General features: G+C 42.7%; 6 non-coding genes across 6 annotated transcripts; all 6 read right to left on the reverse strand.

The window, feature by feature from the left end:
* Nucleotides 1-1074: 1074 nt before the first annotated feature.
* On the reverse strand, nucleotides 1075-1147 carry Trnav-aac. Its single transcript has one exon. It is a non-coding gene; the product is annotated as a tRNA-Val (tRNA).
* Nucleotides 1148-1244: 97 nt separating this feature from the next.
* Trnak-cuu lies at nucleotides 1245-1317 on the reverse strand. Its single transcript has one exon. It is a non-coding gene; the product is annotated as a tRNA-Lys (tRNA).
* A 230-nt stretch (nucleotides 1318-1547) lies between these two features.
* On the reverse strand, nucleotides 1548-1620 carry Trnav-cac. Its single transcript has one exon. It is a non-coding gene; the product is annotated as a tRNA-Val (tRNA).
* A 9373-nt stretch (nucleotides 1621-10993) lies between these two features.
* Nucleotides 10994-11066, reverse strand: Trnav-aac. The gene has a single exon. It is a non-coding gene; the product is annotated as a tRNA-Val (tRNA).
* A 97-nt stretch (nucleotides 11067-11163) lies between these two features.
* Nucleotides 11164-11236, reverse strand: Trnak-cuu. Its single transcript has one exon. It is a non-coding gene; the product is annotated as a tRNA-Lys (tRNA).
* A 230-nt stretch (nucleotides 11237-11466) lies between these two features.
* On the reverse strand, nucleotides 11467-11539 carry Trnav-cac. Its single transcript has one exon. It is a non-coding gene; the product is annotated as a tRNA-Val (tRNA).
* Nucleotides 11540-16790: the final 5251 nt, after the last annotated feature.

The raw sequence follows: 16790 nt of genomic DNA on the forward strand, positions 1-16790 counted from the left end.
CGACTAACGAAACTTGGATGTCAAAAACCACTCAAATCAACAATAAATGGAGACATTGGAAATGGCCCCAATAAAGAGAAAATATTGGCACTCATCCAATCCTACATCATCACCGTCTGGACCGCCCGCAGCCAAAACCTCACCCCAGCCATCAATGAAATACAGTCTCTCTGGTCAAGCCTCCTTCATTCAAAAAATTCTCCCCAGATGTCACCTTCTAATCCATAAATATTCCCTCTCAAAATTCTCAACAGATTTCTTCTTATCTTTATACAAAATTGTTCTCTCATTACAATTAATATTTCTTGGATCCCCCCCAGATGTCGTATTGTTAAATTTCACATTTTTCACCAAAATCATTTGTCCTCTCTCATTTCCGTCTCGAAATGTTTCTTTTTCTTTGTTATGTTTCTCCTTGGCCACAGCAAGTCACTTATGTCACAAATCTCGTAAATGCCCCAAGTATCTGTAAAGCAATTTAAATTTTAATCGTGACAATAAATCGTTTAAATATTTAAAAAAACCCGGAAGGCTGGTGGTTCGATCCCACCCAGGGGCGCATGGTGAATGAATACTGTTGTTTTAATTCAATTTCTTCGCCTCATGACTCCTTTAACCAACTAAAGCGTCCAATGAAGAGCGCACACTCGCGATATGGCTTCTTTAACTGATGACTGTTAAATCTACTGAACATTTGCAGCGTAGGGTGCACGCTCATGATGTTCTTCCTCTGTCCGGAGCTACTGTTCTAGGTTCAGGTGTAATCTATATAGATTCCCCTCCGGTGTTTATGGAATTCTTCCCCATCCAGCGCAAGTCATTTCTCAATTCCCTAAAACAACAGTCATTGACGTTTGGCTACAGAAGAAGTCTCTTCGGGGTTATAGCACCTTTTTCAACAACCACAGTCATCATTGATTTCCCGCTTTCTGTTGACTTCCTCCGGATACAGCATTGCGAATATCTTCACATTGTCATAATGTAGATTTCATTTTCACAAGAAACATGAATGCTTGGCTTTTTCAAAAAACCAAAATGTGCTTTTTTGATAGTCTTTCTAAAAATACATTGTCCTGTTTCCACCCAGGATCGAACTGAGGACCTTCAGCGTGTTAGGCCGACGTGATAACCACTACACTATGGAAACTACAATCCTCCATAGAATTATTCTGGAATTATTACAAAATTCTAACGATCGTCTCCCAACTTCTAACTTTCATCTGCAATTATTTGCAAATATATGACGCCCAACGGGGGGCTCGAACCCCCGACCCTGAGATTAAGAGTCTCATGCTCTACCGACTGAACTAGCCAGGCTTACCATTGCGCTCTATTCCAATGTAATGAACCAAGTCTTATTGACGACATTTTTTCCTTTCCAGGAACCGTGAGATAACTTTTACTATGATTGGTTGGTTGTCTGTGTGTAGTTTCCAGATGTCTACTTGTTCTAGTCTAGTTGTCATTAAGATAAGATACATTACAAGTTATTAATTCCATTTCATTTCCTTTTCTCCTACGATTAATTTTTCCTAACGTTATACTGATGCCTCCACTCAGGATCGAACTGAGGATCTTCAGCGTGTGAAGCCGACGTGATAACCTCTACACTATGGAAGCCCCACAATGTTTCTGCAACATTTTATTAGTGTTGGCCACACTAAAAAAATGTTATGTTTGGTTTGCCTGTTGAACTTGACGAGTGTGTCGTTAACCAATCAGCATGCCTCTGTGGCGCAATTGGCTAGCGCGTTCGGCTATGACTAGACGTGTCTAACTGATCTCCCAAGTGTGACATCTTGCTGTGAGTCAAACAACTATTTGTTCTTTTTTTGTTTCTCTTTTGTTGTATTGTTGCTTGTGCTTCCTGTTTCCCTTGTTGTTTGTTGAGCGCCATTTTGGTTTTGTTCCCTCTTTTTGCATTTTTCTCCCCGTCCTTTTGCCCCTGTTATTATGGGTAAAATGGGATCGGAATCCCCAGACGTCTGGCCACGTACTGCCGAAATCTCTTTTGGTAATACTGAAGTGACCAGGCATGAGTTCTACGAATGTTTCGAGCACGACAGTAATGAATCTGATAGCATCTTTGATGCAGTTTCTCGCCTACCAGGACGAGCTATTTGCGTTTTCCGAATTGGGTTCAAGACCGTCAATGACCATATTGAATTTGAATGATAAATTTAGTGCTAAAGAGTCTGTTGTTATTAGTGGCAAAGAGGTCCGAATTAGAGTTAGAGATAGGTCAGTTAACCTTGTACGCGTAAGAATTCAACATTTCAAATTCGATGATGACCTAAGCCTGCTAAACAAGAGATTGCGTGAGTATGGAGTGATTTCTCGGATTTTTTGGGACACGTATCAGGATAGATCGCTCCCAAGGTGGAACGGGATAAAGACTGGAATTGTCAACGTGGATATGGAAATCCACAAGAGCATTCCGTCTTATATCACCTTTGGAAGCTACAAGGAACCAATAATGGTGTCTTATGCAGGGCAAATGCAGACATGCCGCATGTGTGATTCTCCCACCCATGTCTTAGCTAATTGCCCCAAGCAACCCCGTAGTTTAACCAACCCCAGCACCATTTCAAAAGGCCCCATTGGAACACGTAGCTATAGTAGTGTAGTACTAACAAATCGTGGCCCAGTTAGGACAACTGTTAGGAAGCCCCAGGAGACAGGCCCGATTGGTGGCGGGCAAATGCCAATTGCTCCAACTGTTGACGCTGATACATTCCCCGAGTTGTCGTTCTTGATGGAGCTCCAGAGGATCCGATTTCGAAACCCGATGGAACTGAATCTTCTTCTGACACCGATGCTGACGCTGAAGACACCAACTGTGTAGGTTCGTCTGTTGCATCCAAATTGGTCAAGAAAAATAAAATGAAACAGACGAAGGAATTCCGTGACCAACAAAAACAATCAAAAAAGAGGAGTCGTACTGCCTCTTCCCCTGGCTCGGGCGAGGTAGCTGAGGAAATTGAATCTGGTGTAGCTCAGTTGGTTGAACTCGGGTCTCCGACTCGAGAGGTTCCAGTTTCGATACCGGGTGTGGACATTAATTCTTTTCCCGACCTCTCTGGGGGGAACGATGTTCCACCCGCTCCAATCTCACCTGGAGTACCATCTATTCCATCCACGATAGATCAGATGGATAACGAGGTAGTTGAAGAGACGGATGCAACCGAGGTGGTTTCGATTTCAAATCCTGATGAAGACATTTCTTTTTCTGGTGGGAGTATTCAGCCAGGACAACGGCCACTTGATAGCCAGGAGGCTAGTCATGTGAGTGAGACTCAGGAGTCCTTGGGCGTCCCCCTCGGCACTCCATCAACCCCCATAGAAGATAAAACTCTCAAAGCAATGGAGGCCGTTAGAAGGAAAAAAGCCCACGATAACAAAACCCAACCCTCTAAACCCAAATTTAAATATTAATCATGACTAACATCGCGACATATAATATCAACAGAATATCGTCACCTGACAAACTTCAAATAATACTCAATTTCTTTTTACATCATAAACTTGATATTATATGTTTGCAAGAAGTAGTATTTCACTCTAGCACCGTATTTACTAAACATTACCAGATGCACACAAATCTCGGTCCTAGACAACATGGGACAGCCATCCTAGTACGACACGGGCTGAGCGCCAAAAACATTTTGTTTGAACCGGAGGGGAGGCTGATAGCCATGGAAGTAAAGGGTCTTGCTTTCGTGTGTATTTACGCCCCATCTGGTGACCAAAATAAAAGTTATAGAGATTCTTTCCTCCGGCAAACTATTCCGGCTTATGTTGCCCAGTATAAGGCACCAGCAATTATATTGGGAGATTTTAATGCCGTTGACGAGATCGATGACCGTAAAAGTAGCAACACAACACCACCTAAAATTATACTAGCATTACTAGAACCCCTCCGAGATTTAGTAAAAGCCCTTTCATTAACAGATGTCTGGAGAGAAATTCGGAAAAATGAACCTTGTTGGACGTACAATTGTGCGGCTAGCCAGGCTAGATTGGACCGAATTTATTGCCACCATCACGTAAAATTTTCTGATATCCATTTGCACGACTTACCACTCGGGGATCACAGACCAATCGTAGGGTATATAAACAGCACCACCCCTCCTAGCGTAGTGAGGAACAAGTCAAGGAATTTATGGAAACTTAACTCATCAATTCTTGAGGAAGAAGAATATATAAACTTGGTGCATGTCTTTATTGAAGAAATGTCCCAACACCCATCCCGTATTGAAAACGTAGACCATTGGTGGGAGATTATTTTCAAACCTAGCCTCAGGCGATTATCAATTAACTATTGTAAAAAGAGAATCTGTGATCAGAGAGTCAAAAGGAAATTACTCCAACATCAACTAAAAGAAACCGTGAACAATGTAAATTTCAATCATGCGCGTTACATGGAGTTGAAACGTGAGTTTCTAGCCTGGGAGCGAGAAGCATTGAGGGGATTTGCAATACGTTCACGCGTTCAAAGTATAGCCGAAGAAGAGCCATCTACCTTTCATATGAACAAGTCAACGAGCAATTTCCAGAAGTCTCTGATCACTCAGCTCAAAACTAATGATAACTGTAAAATTACCCAACCTGAGCAGATTAACCAAGAAATAATTGAACACTTTAGTAGAATTTTTCAGAACCAGCCCTCCCCCAATACCCAATTAGCTGGAAAATTTCTAGAAGGGATTAGAGGTGCAATTACCCGTACAAAACCCACTAAAAACGATTCGGGTGTATCAGTGGTAGCTCAGTCGTTAAACGCTCAAGCGTTGAATCGAGGAGTACTAGGTTCGATCCCGGAGAGTGACAACTTTCTTGTAGATTCGTTCACAGTAGATGAAATTAACAACGCCCTTAAGGCAACTAAAAAGAACAAGGCCCCGGGTACAGATGGCATTCCTTTTGAGTTTTATATAAAATTTTGGGATGTTATTGGTGTTCATTTTCTGGAAATGATGAATTGCGTCCTCGACAAAAGAAAACTCCAGCCGTCGCAGGGAAGGGCAGCTATAAGATTAGTCCCAAAAATCCCAACACCTAGTAAAATCACCGATTACCGACCAATCTCTTTGTTAAATACCGATTACAAGTTAATCGCGTCAGTATTGGCTTTTCGTCTGAGAAAATCTCTTCAAAACTCTCTAGACTCACATCAAAAAGGTGGTGTACCCGGCCGCTATATCTTTGACAGCTTGTGTTTAATCCGAGATGTCATTGATAATACAGGTCGTAAATCAAAAGAGGTATCTTCTCTCAAACCGGCCGCCGTTATCGCGTACGATTTAGAGAAAGCATATGACCTTGTCAATCGAGACGTTCTGTGGGAAGTAATGACAGCCATGGGCTATCCCCCCCTCTTTGTTGATTGGTTGAAAACGCTGTACAGTATAACTGAACTATGCCCATTGAACGGTAATGACTTAGTCGGTACTGTGGACAATGCACAATCCGTGCGACAGGGGTGCCCTCTGTCAGTCCATCTGTTTGCCCTCTATATTGAACCGCTTTTAGTTTGCTTGTCTAGGGGTATTGACGGAATTGAACACTACGGAAAACGCATCAAAGTTCGTGCATATGTAGATGATCTAGTAGTTTTTGTCTCATCAATGAAAGATGTACGTCGTGCATGCGAGATTATTCTAGAATTTTGTGCCTGGACAAATGCGCGTATTAACAAGGGGAAGACAAAATTACTTGGTCTAGGCACTTGGACCTTAAATCAATTTGCACAGGCCGTAGTAGCGCAGACGGTAGCGGCGTCGGCTGAGATTCCTGAGGTTAGGAGTTCTATCCCACGTAGAAGCAATTTCAATCAAACTCATCCTAAACGTACTTGGCCACATGATTGGATAACTCAAGTAGACAACTTGAAAATTTTTGGAATTACTTTTTCTTCTGAAATAAAAACAACAGTAAGAGACAATTGGCAAATACAGTTCAACATCATACAAAATATTCTTATCACAAACACACACCGTCATTTCACTTGTTATGGTCGCGTCCTATTCATCAAACAACATGTCTTATCACAACTTGTTCATATAGCTCATGTACTCCCTTGCAACAAAACCCAAGCCCTTCTCCTCCAACAAAAATGCAACAAATTTCTTTGGGCACAACGAAGAGAGCACCCACCCCTAAATGTTTCGATCCGCCCCCGACTCCAAGGTGGACTTGGAGTCACCTTACTTTTTCAATTTTTCCAATCCCTTTTCACCCGTCAAATCTTTAAATCTTTAATCCATCCCGAGGCTATTGAGAGAGCTGCAGCCGTTTATTGGTTGGGTCCACACCTCAAGAATCTCCTTCAACAAATCATCCAGCCCAGATTTTATACAACCCATTCATCACATCCATACTTCACCACCGCACTTTTAACCATCACCGATCTACTTAAAGCTGGCATCTTCACATCGTCAACCGTATCCAATCACCGCGCCACCTACAATAACCTGATCGCTAACCTTGGGCAACCAGGGAGAACCGAATTTGCGAAACCGGACCTCGACTGGGCTTCCATCTGGCGTTGGGTGGCCAAAATGAAAGGAAGAAACGCTGAACTGGTCTGGGATTTCAACCATAATCAGCTCCCTACCAAAATGCGCCTCACAAGCCTCAGACTTTCTAGAAATGACCAATGTCCTCTATGCAATGGCGGCCAAGAAACTGACGACCATCTTATGTTACTATGTTCTGAGAAAGTTCACATAAGTTTATGGCTCCGAATTCAACTAACAATAATAATAATAATAATAATGTATTGCATTTATATTGAATAGCGCCTTTTCCATTATATGATCAAAGGCGCTATGAGCTTCGACAGAAACAGGAGAATTCAATTACAAAAGGAAATTTGAAAGAGATGTGTTTTTAATTTACAACGGAACTGTATCAGAGAAAAAGAAATAGAGTAGGGGTAGATTGCCAGTAAACGCAGGTCAATTGGAAGCGAGTTCCAAATACGAGAGGAAGCAACAGAGAAAGATCGGTCGCCATACGTTTTGGTGCGTTAGGGAGGAGAATGAAGAAGAAGTTGGGATGAAGAGCGGAGTTCTCGACAGGGACGACGAATTTCAATTGCATCAATGAGGTACTGGGGGGCAACACCAATCAAACAACGAAAGACAAGTACAGCTATCTTGAATATAATCCGCTGTTTAATGGGGAGCCAGTGAAGAGTACGAAGTATCGGAGTGATGTGATCAAAGCGACGAGCACCAGAAATTAAGCGAGCTGCTGAGTTTTGCACACGCTGAAGTCTCTCTAGTTGTGAGTTAGGAAGACCAACGAGTAAGGAGTTTCCATAGTCAAGCTGGGAGATGACAAACGCACTCACCAGCTGACAAATTGCGGGACGCGATAGGAATCTCTTTATTCTGGCAATCCGTCGAAGGTGAAAATACGCCTTCCTACAGGTGGAGCGTATCTGATGATCCATTGTGAGATGAGAGTCGAGCAGTACTCCAAGGTTTCGAACGACAGGTGATGGGATGATAAGGGCATCACCCAGCTCAAGAGGACAGGATACTAAGGACTTTACATTGGATGGTGATGAAACGAGAAGAGCATCGGTCTTTTCTGAATTCAGTTTCAGCCGATTGTTTGATAGCCACTTCTTTTGTTCCGTGATGGACGCCGAGAGACAAGAGAAGGCTAGTTGCTGGTCAATTGCACCTGGTTTGAGATGAAATGACTGATATTCTTGGGTATCATCCGCGTAGTAGTGATCCAAGATTCCAGTTGAGGCAATTATATCATGCATTGGCGATATGTAAAGGACATACAAAATGGGGCCAAGCACAGAACCTTGTGGAACTCCATAGAGAAGGGGACATGGGGAGGAAGAAAAACCGCTAACACTGACAGATTGCCTCCTATCAGAAAGGTAGGAGGTGAACCAGGACAAAGCAGTGCCTGAGATACCAAATCGAGCTGATAGACGATCAAGTAGAATGTCATGATCAATCGTATCAAAAGCAGCACTTTGATCAAGTAAAGCAAGAATTACGGCATCACCTCTATCCACTGCCAATAGTAGGTCATTCAAGACTTTGAGAAGAGCAGTTTCAGTAGAGTGTGCAGCTCTGTAGGCAGATTGCACAGGGACAAAAAGAGATCGCAGTTCAATATGATTTAACAGTTGTTTAGCAGCCAGTCTCTCAAGAAGTTTGGATAGAAATGAAAGGTTTGATACAGGTCTATAGTTAGAAAGAACATCAGGGTCAAGATCATTTTTCTTTAACAGAGGAGTGATTAAAGCAAGTTTCATTGTGTGTGGGAATACACCAGAGGAAAAAGATAGATTTACAATATCAGTGATGGGTGGAGCCAGTATAGTCACACATTCTTTCAGGATTGAAGTAGGCAACGGATCAAGTGGAGACGACTTTGATGGGGAGGCTAGTAACAGAGCAGAAACCTCTTCAACAGATACAGGTAGGAATGATGAGAATGGAATGACTGATTTCCTTATCTCAGGAACCCAACCATCAGCAACAGCATCAAGGCTCGTTCGTATATCCTGGATCTTACGAAGAAAGAAGCTGCTGAATTGCTCAACCAGCGCAGAGAGGCAGTCATGTGAAGGCAAACGGAGACCGGGTTTGACGAGGAGAAACGAATCGACAATACGGAAGAGGGACTTCTTTCCTGTTGACTCCAGGATTTTTGATTCCAGAAAGGAAGCTTTCGCTTCATTAATCATTGTATGGAGGTTCAGTAAAGTCTGATTCATTATCTCCTTGTCAACTGTGAGACCGGTCACTCTCCAACGTCGCTCAGCTCTTCTAGCTCTCCTCCTTGCAGAATGAATCATCTCATTGTCCCACGGGTTGTCCGGGTGGACAATAAAAGTTCTTTTGATCAATGGGGCATGGCGATTTAACACATCAGATAGACCATCGTTATACTGTAGCACAGCACTCTCACAGTCGACAGAACGGCCTGTTACAATTGGAAGAGAGGACAAGTCAGAGATGAATGAATTAAAGTCAATTGACTTAGTCTTCCTAAACTCCACTGTCTTCTTTGGCCGGAGAGGTTGATTAACACTAGCATACCACTGGACAGCACGATGATCACTAATTACGTCAGAGACATAACAGGTCGATATGAAGTCATCTGCTGCACGTGAAAACACAAGGTCCAATGTGTGGCCACCACTATGAGTCGAATCGCTTACGTATTGTTTAAGGTCGAATGAGTCAGTTAGGGAGATGAAAGAGCGAGCGACATGGCTTGACTTGTCATCAACGTGAAAATTAAAATCACCCACAATTAGTAGTCGACCGGGGGCCGACACTAAAGATTCTAGTAGACATGCAAATTCATCACTAAACTGATTGGCGTTGTTGGTTGGGGGACGATACACTACGAGAAGGACGATTGCCACTGAGTTCACAGACAGTGAAACTGCGAGAAACTCGAATGATTGAGCTACGAAGTCAAGAGAGAGGAGGCGACATCTTACTGTGTTACGGTAGATGACTGCCACTCCTCCACCTCTCCTGCCCGTCCGCGGTACGTGAAGGCCCGAGTAGCCAGCTGGACAAGTTCCCCGTAAGATTTCATCACCACCTTCAACTGGTAGCCAGGATTCTGTAATGGCTACAAAGTCAAGATTGTTTTCAATAATATGATGTTGAACGATGTGCGATCTGCTAAGCAATGATCTGGCATTGACAAGTGAACAATGAAGGAACTGCTTGGCTCTGCTGTAGCTCGCTTGTGCTGACTTTCCACCTCTTCTTCCACGTTTTGTTGGTGGTGTTCTAGCAATTCCATGAAATCGGATGGTAAACAGAAGTGCTTTAGGAAGAATGGGTGGAATAAGCATGGAGTGAATAGTCGTGAGAAGCTGCTGTCTAGACATCGCCCTGGGCGACATGACGAGCATAATCAAAACAATGGACACTCCAAGATAGATCTTAATGAATATCAGTCAAGTTGAGTCACAATCAATGCACAGAACAGTTCACCAGAGTCACTAGATAGTCAGAAGCACAAAGAACCGTCTGGACCGCCCGCAGCCAAAACCTCACCCCAGCCATCAATGAAATACAGTCTCTCTGGTCAAGCCTCCTTCATTCAAAAAATTCTCCCCAGATGTCACCTTCTAATCCATAAATATTCCCTCTCAAAATTCTCAACAGATTTCTTCTTATCTTTATACAAAATTGTTCTCTCATTACAATTAATATTTCTTGGATCCCCCCCAGATGTCGTATTGTTAAATTTCACATTTTTCACCAAAATCATTTGTCCTCTCTCATTTCCGTCTCGAAATGTTTCTTTTTCTTTGTTATGTTTCTCCTTGGCCACAGCAAGTCACTTATGTCACAAATCTCGTAAATGCCCCAAGTATCTGTAAAGCAATTTAAATTTTAATCGTGACAATAAATCGTTTAAATATAAAAAAAAAAACCGGAAGGCTGATGGTTCGATCCCACCCAGGGGCGCATGGTGAATGAATACTGTTGTTTTAATTCAATTTCTTCGCCTCATGACTCCTTTAACCAACTAAAGCGTCCAATGAAGAGCGCACACTCGCGATATGGCTTCTTTAACTGATGACTGTTAAATCTACTGAACATTTGCAGCGTAGGGTGCACGCTCATGATGTTCTTCCTCTGTCCGGAGCTACTGTTCCAGGTTCAGGTGTAATCTATATAGATTCCCCTCCGGTGTTTATGGAATTCTTCCCCATCCAGCGCAAGTCATTTCTCAATTCCCTAAAACAACAGTCATTGACGTTTGGCTACAGAAGAAGTCTCTTCGGGGTTATAGCACCTTTTTCAACAACCACAGTCATCATTGATTTCCCGCTTTCTGTTGACTTCCTCCGGATACAGCATTGCGAATATCTTCACATTGTCATAATGTAGATTTCATTTTCACAAGAAACATGAATGCTTGGCTTTTTCAAAAAACCAAAATGTGCTTTTTTGATAGTCTTTCTAAAAATACATTGTCCTGTTTCCACCCAGGATCGAACTGAGGACCTTCAGCGTGTTAGGCTGACGTGATAACCACTACACTATGGAAACTACAATCCGCTATAGAATTATTCTGGAATGATTACAAAATTCTAACGATCGTCTCCCAACTTCTAACTTTCATCTGAAATTATTTGCAAATATATGACGCCCAACGGAGGGCTCGAACCCCCGACCCTGAGATTAAGAGTCTCATGCTCTACCGACTGAGCTAGCCAGGCTTACCATTGCGCTCTATTCCAATGTAATGAACCAAGTCTTATTGACGACATTTTTTTCTTTCCAGGAACCGTGAGATAACTTTTACTATGATTGGTTGGTTGTCTGTGTGTAGTTTCCAGATGTCTACTTGTTCTAGTCTAGTTGTCATTAAGATAAGATACATTACAAGTTATTAATTCCATTTCATTTCCTTTTCTCCTACGATTAATTTTTTCTAACGTTATACTGATGCTTCCACTCAGGATCGAACTGAGGACCTTCAGCGTGTGAAGCCGACGTGATAACCTCTACACTATGGAAGCCACACAATGTTACTGCAACATTTTATTAGTGTTGGCCACACTAAAAAAATGTAATGTTTGGTTTGCCTGTTGAACTTGACGAGTGTGTCGTTAACCAATCAGCATGCCTCTGTGGCGCAATTGGCTAGCGCGTTCGGCTGTGACTAGACGTGTCTAACTGATCTCCCAAGTGTGACATCTTGCTGTGAGTCAAAAAACTATTTGTTCTTTTTTTGTTTCTCTTTTGTTGTATTGTTGCTTGTATGTCCTGTTTCCCTTGTTGTTTGTTGAGCGCCATTTTGGTTTTGTTCCCTCTTTTTGCATTTTTCTCCCCGTCCTTTTGCCCCTGTTATTGTGGGTAAAATGGGGTCGGAATCCCCAGACGTCTGGCCACGTACTGCCGAAATCTCTTTTGGTAATACTGAAGTGACCAGGCATGAGTTCTACGAATGTTTCGAGCACGATAGTAATGAATCTGATAGCATCTTTGATGCAGTTTCTCGCCTACCAGGACGAGCTATTTGCGTTTTCCGAATTGGGTTCAAGACCGTCAATGACCATATTGAATTTTTGAATAAATTTAGTGCTAAAGAATCAGTAGTCATTAGTGGCAAGGAGGTCAAAATTAGAGTGAGAGATAGGTCAGTTAACCTTGTACGCGTTAGAATTCAACATTTCAAATTCGATGATGACCTAAGCCTGCTAAACAAGAGATTGCGTGAGTATGGAGTGATTTCTCGGATTTTTTGGGACACGTATCAGGATAGATCGCTTCCAAGGTGGAACGGGATAAAGACTGGAATTGTCAACGTGGATATGGAAATCCACAAGAGCATTCCGTCTTATATCACCTTTGGAAGCTACAAGGAACCAATAATGGTGTCTTATGCAGGGCAAATGCAGACATGCCGCATGTGTGATTCTCCCACCCATGTCTTAGCTAATTGCCCCAAGCAACCCCGTAGTTTAACCAACCCCAGCACCATTTCAAAAGGCCCCATTGGAACACGTAGCTATAGTAGTGTACTAACAAATCGTGGGCCAGTTAGGACAACTGCTAGGAAGCCCCAGGAGACAGAACCGATTGGTGGCGGGCAAATGCCAATTGATCCAACTGTTGACGCTGATACATTCCCCGAGTTAGCCCAGAGGCCAACGACGTCGACTGTTGTCGTTCTTGATGGAGCTCCAGAGGATCCGATTTCGAAACCCGATGGAGCTGAATCTTCTTCTGACACCGATTCTGACGCTGAAGACACCAACTGTGTAGCTTCGTCTGTTGCGTCCAAATTGGTCAAGAAAAAGAAAATGAAACAGACGAGGTAATTCCGTGACCAACAAAAACAATCAAAAAAGAGGAGTCGTACTGCCTCTTCCTCTGGCTCGGGCGAGGTAGCTGAGGATATTGAATCTTCTGTAGCTCAGTTGGTTGAACTCGGGTCTCCGACTCGAGAGGTTCCAGTTTCGATACCGGGTGTGGACATTAATTCTTTTCCCGACCTCTCTGGGGGGAACGATGTTCCACCCGCTCCAATTTCACCTGGAGTACCATCTATTCCATCCACGATAGATCAGATGGATAACGAGGTGGTTGAAGAGATGGATGCAACCGAGGTGGTTTCGATTTCAAATCCTGAGGAAGACATTTCTTTTTCTGGTGGGAGTATTCAGCCAGGACAACGCCCACTTGATAGCCAGGAGGCTAGTCATGTGAGTGAGACTCAGGAGTCCTTGGGCGTCCCCCTCGGCACTCCATCAACCCCTATAGAAGATAAAACTCTCAAAGCAATGGAGGCCGTTAGAAGGAAAAAAGCCCACGATAACAAGACCCAACCCTCTAAACCCAAATTTAAATATTAATCATGACTAACATCGCGACATATAATATCAACCGAATATCGTCACCTGACAAACTTCAAATAATACTCAATTTCTTTTTACATAATAAACTTGATATTATATGTTTGCAAGAAGTAGTATTTCACTCTAGCACCGTATTTACTAAACATTACCAGATGCACACAAATCTCGGTCCTAGACAACATGGGACAGCCATCCTAGTACGACACGGGCTGAGCGCCAAAAACATTTTGTTTGAACCGGAGGGGAGGCTGATAGCCATGGAAGTAAATTGTCTTGCTTTCGTGTGTATTTACGCCCCATCTGGTGACCAAAATAAAAGTTATAGAGATTCTTCCCTCCGGCAAACTATTCCGGCTTATGTTGCCCAGTATAAGGCACCAGCAATTATATTGGGAGATTTTAATGCCGTTGACGAGATCGATGACCGTAAAAGTAGCAACACAACACCACCTAAAATTAGACTAGCATTACTAGAACCCCTCCGACATTTAGTAAAAGCCCTTTCATTAACAGATGTCTGGAGAGAAATTCGGAAAAATGAACCTTGTTGGACGTACAATTGTGCGGCTAGCCAGGCTAGATTGGACCGAATTTATTGCCACCATCACGTAAAATTTTCTGATATCCATTTGCACGACTTACCACTCGGGGATCACAGACCAATCGTAGGGTATATAAACAGCACCACCCCTCCTAGTGTAGTGAGAAATAAGTCGAGGAATTTATGGAAACTTAACTCATCAATTCTTGAGGAAGAAGAATATATAAACTTGGTGCATGTCTTTATTGAAGAAATGTCCCAACACCCATCCCGAATTGAAAACGTAGACCATTGGTGGGAGATTATTTTCAAACCTAGCCTAAGGCGATTATCAATTAACTATTGTAAAAAGAGAATCTGTGATCAGAGAGTCAAAAGGAAATTACTCCAACATCAACTAAAAGAAACCGTGAACAATGTAAATTTCAATCATGCGCGTTACATGGAGTTGAAACGTGAGTTTCTAGCCTGGGAACGAGAAGCATTGAGGGGATTTGCAATACGTTCACGCGTTCAAAGTATAGCCGAAGAAGAGCCATCTACCTTTCATATGAACAAGTCAACGAGCAATTTCCAGAAGTCTCTGATCACTCAGCTCAAAAGTAATGATAACTGTAAAATTACCCAACGTGAGCAGATTAATCAAGAAATAATTGAACACTTTAGTAGAATTTTTCAGAACCAGCCCTCCCCCAATACCCAATTAGCTGGAAAATTTCTAGAAGGGATTAGAGGTGCACTTACCCGTACAAAACCCACTAAAAACGATTCGGGTGTATCAGTGGTAGCTCAGTCGTTAAACGCTCAAGCGTTGAATCGAGGAGTACTAGGTTCGATCCCGAAGAGTGACAACTATCTTGTAGATCCGTTCACAGTAGATGAAATTAACATCGCCCTTAAGGCAACTAAAAAGAACAAGGCCCCGGGTACAGATGGCATTCCTTTTGAGTTTTATATAAAATTTTGGGATGTTATTGGTGTTCATTTTCTGGAAATGATGAATTGCGTCCTCGAAAAAAGAAAACTCCAGCCGTCGCAGGGAAGGGCAGCTATAAAATTAGTCCCAAAAATCCCATCACCGAGTAAAATCACCGATTACCGACCAATCTCTTTGTTAAATACCGATTATAAGTTAATCGCGTCAGTATTGGCTTTTCGTCTGAGAAAATCTCTTCAAAACTCTCTAGACTCACATCAAAAAGGTGGTGTACCCGGCCGCTATATCTTTGACAGCTTGTGTTTAATCCGAGATGTCATTGATAATACAGGTCGTAAATCAAAAGAGGTATCTTCTCTCAAACCGGCCGCCATTCTCGCGTACGATTTAGAGAAAGCATATGACCTTGTCAATCGAGACGTTCTGTGGGAAGTAATGACAGCCATGGGCTATCCCCCCCTCTTTGTTGATTGGTTGAAAACGCTGTACAGTATAACTGAACTATGTCCATTGAACGGTAATGACACAGTCGGTACTGTGGACAATGCACAATCCGTGCGACAGGGGTGCCCTCTGTCAGTCCATCTGTTTGCCCTCTATATTGAACCGCTTTTAGTTTGCTTGTCTAGGGGTATTGACGGAATTGAACACTACGGAAAACGCATCAAAGTTCGTGCATATGTAGATGATCTAGTAGTTTTTGTCTCATCAATGAAAGATGTACGTCGTGCATGCGAGATTATTCTAGAATTTTGTGCCTGGACAAATGCACGTATTAACAAGGGGAAGACAAAATTACTTGGTCTAGGCACTTGGACCTTAAATCAATGTCCACAAGCCGTAGTAGCGCAGACGGTAGCGGCGTCGGCTGGGATTCCTGAGGTTAGGAGTTCGATCCCACGTAGAAGCAATTTTAATCAAATTCATCCTAAACGTACTTGGCCACATGATTAGATAACTCAAGTAGACAACTTGAAAATTCTTGGAATTACTTTTTCTTCTGAAATAAAAACAACAGTAAGAGACAATTGGCAAAGACAGTTCAACATCATACAAAATATTCTTATCACAAACACACACCGTCATTTCACTTTTTATGGTCGCGTCCTATTCATCAAACAACATGTCTTATCCCAACTTGTTCATATAGCTCATGTACTCCCTTGCAACAAAACCCAAGCCCTTCTCCTCCAACAGAAATGCAACAAATTTCTTTGGGCACAACGAAGAGAGCACCCACCCCTAAATGTTTTGATCCGCCCCCGACTCCAAGGTGGACTTGGAGTCACCTTACTTTTTCAATTCTTCCAATCCCTTTTCACCCGTCAAATCTTTAAATCCTTAATCCATCCCGAGGCTATTGAGAGAGCTGCAGCCGTTTATTGGTTGGGTCCACACCTCAAGAATCTCCTTCAACAAATCATCCAGCCCAGATTTAATGCAACCCATTCATCACATCCATACTTCACCACCGCACTTTCAACCATCACCGATCTACTTAAAGCTGGCATCTTCAAATCGTCAACCGTATCCAATCACCGCGCCACCTACAATCACCTGATCGCTAACCTTGGGCAACCAGGGAGAACCGAAGTTGCGAAACCAGACCTCGACTGGGCTTCCATCTGGCGTTGGGTGGCCAAAATGAAAGGAAGAAACGCTGAACTGGTCTGGGATTTCAACCATAATCAGCTCCCTACCAAAATGCGCCTCACAAGCCTCAGACTTTCTAGAAATGACCAATGTCCTCTATGCAATGGTGGCCAAGAAACTGACGACCATCTTATGTTACTCTGTTCTGAGAAAGTCCACATCAGTTTATGGCTTCGAATTCAACTAACGAAACTTGGATGTCAAAAACCACTCAAATCAACAATAAATGGAGACATTGGAAATGGCCCCAATAAAGAGAAAATACTGGCCCTCATCCA

This window comes from Daphnia pulicaria, chromosome 1 (genome assembly GCF_021234035.1).
Source record: "Daphnia pulicaria isolate SC F1-1A chromosome 1, SC_F0-13Bv2, whole genome shotgun sequence".
NCBI classification, from domain to species: domain Eukaryota; kingdom Metazoa; phylum Arthropoda; class Branchiopoda; order Diplostraca; family Daphniidae; genus Daphnia; species Daphnia pulicaria.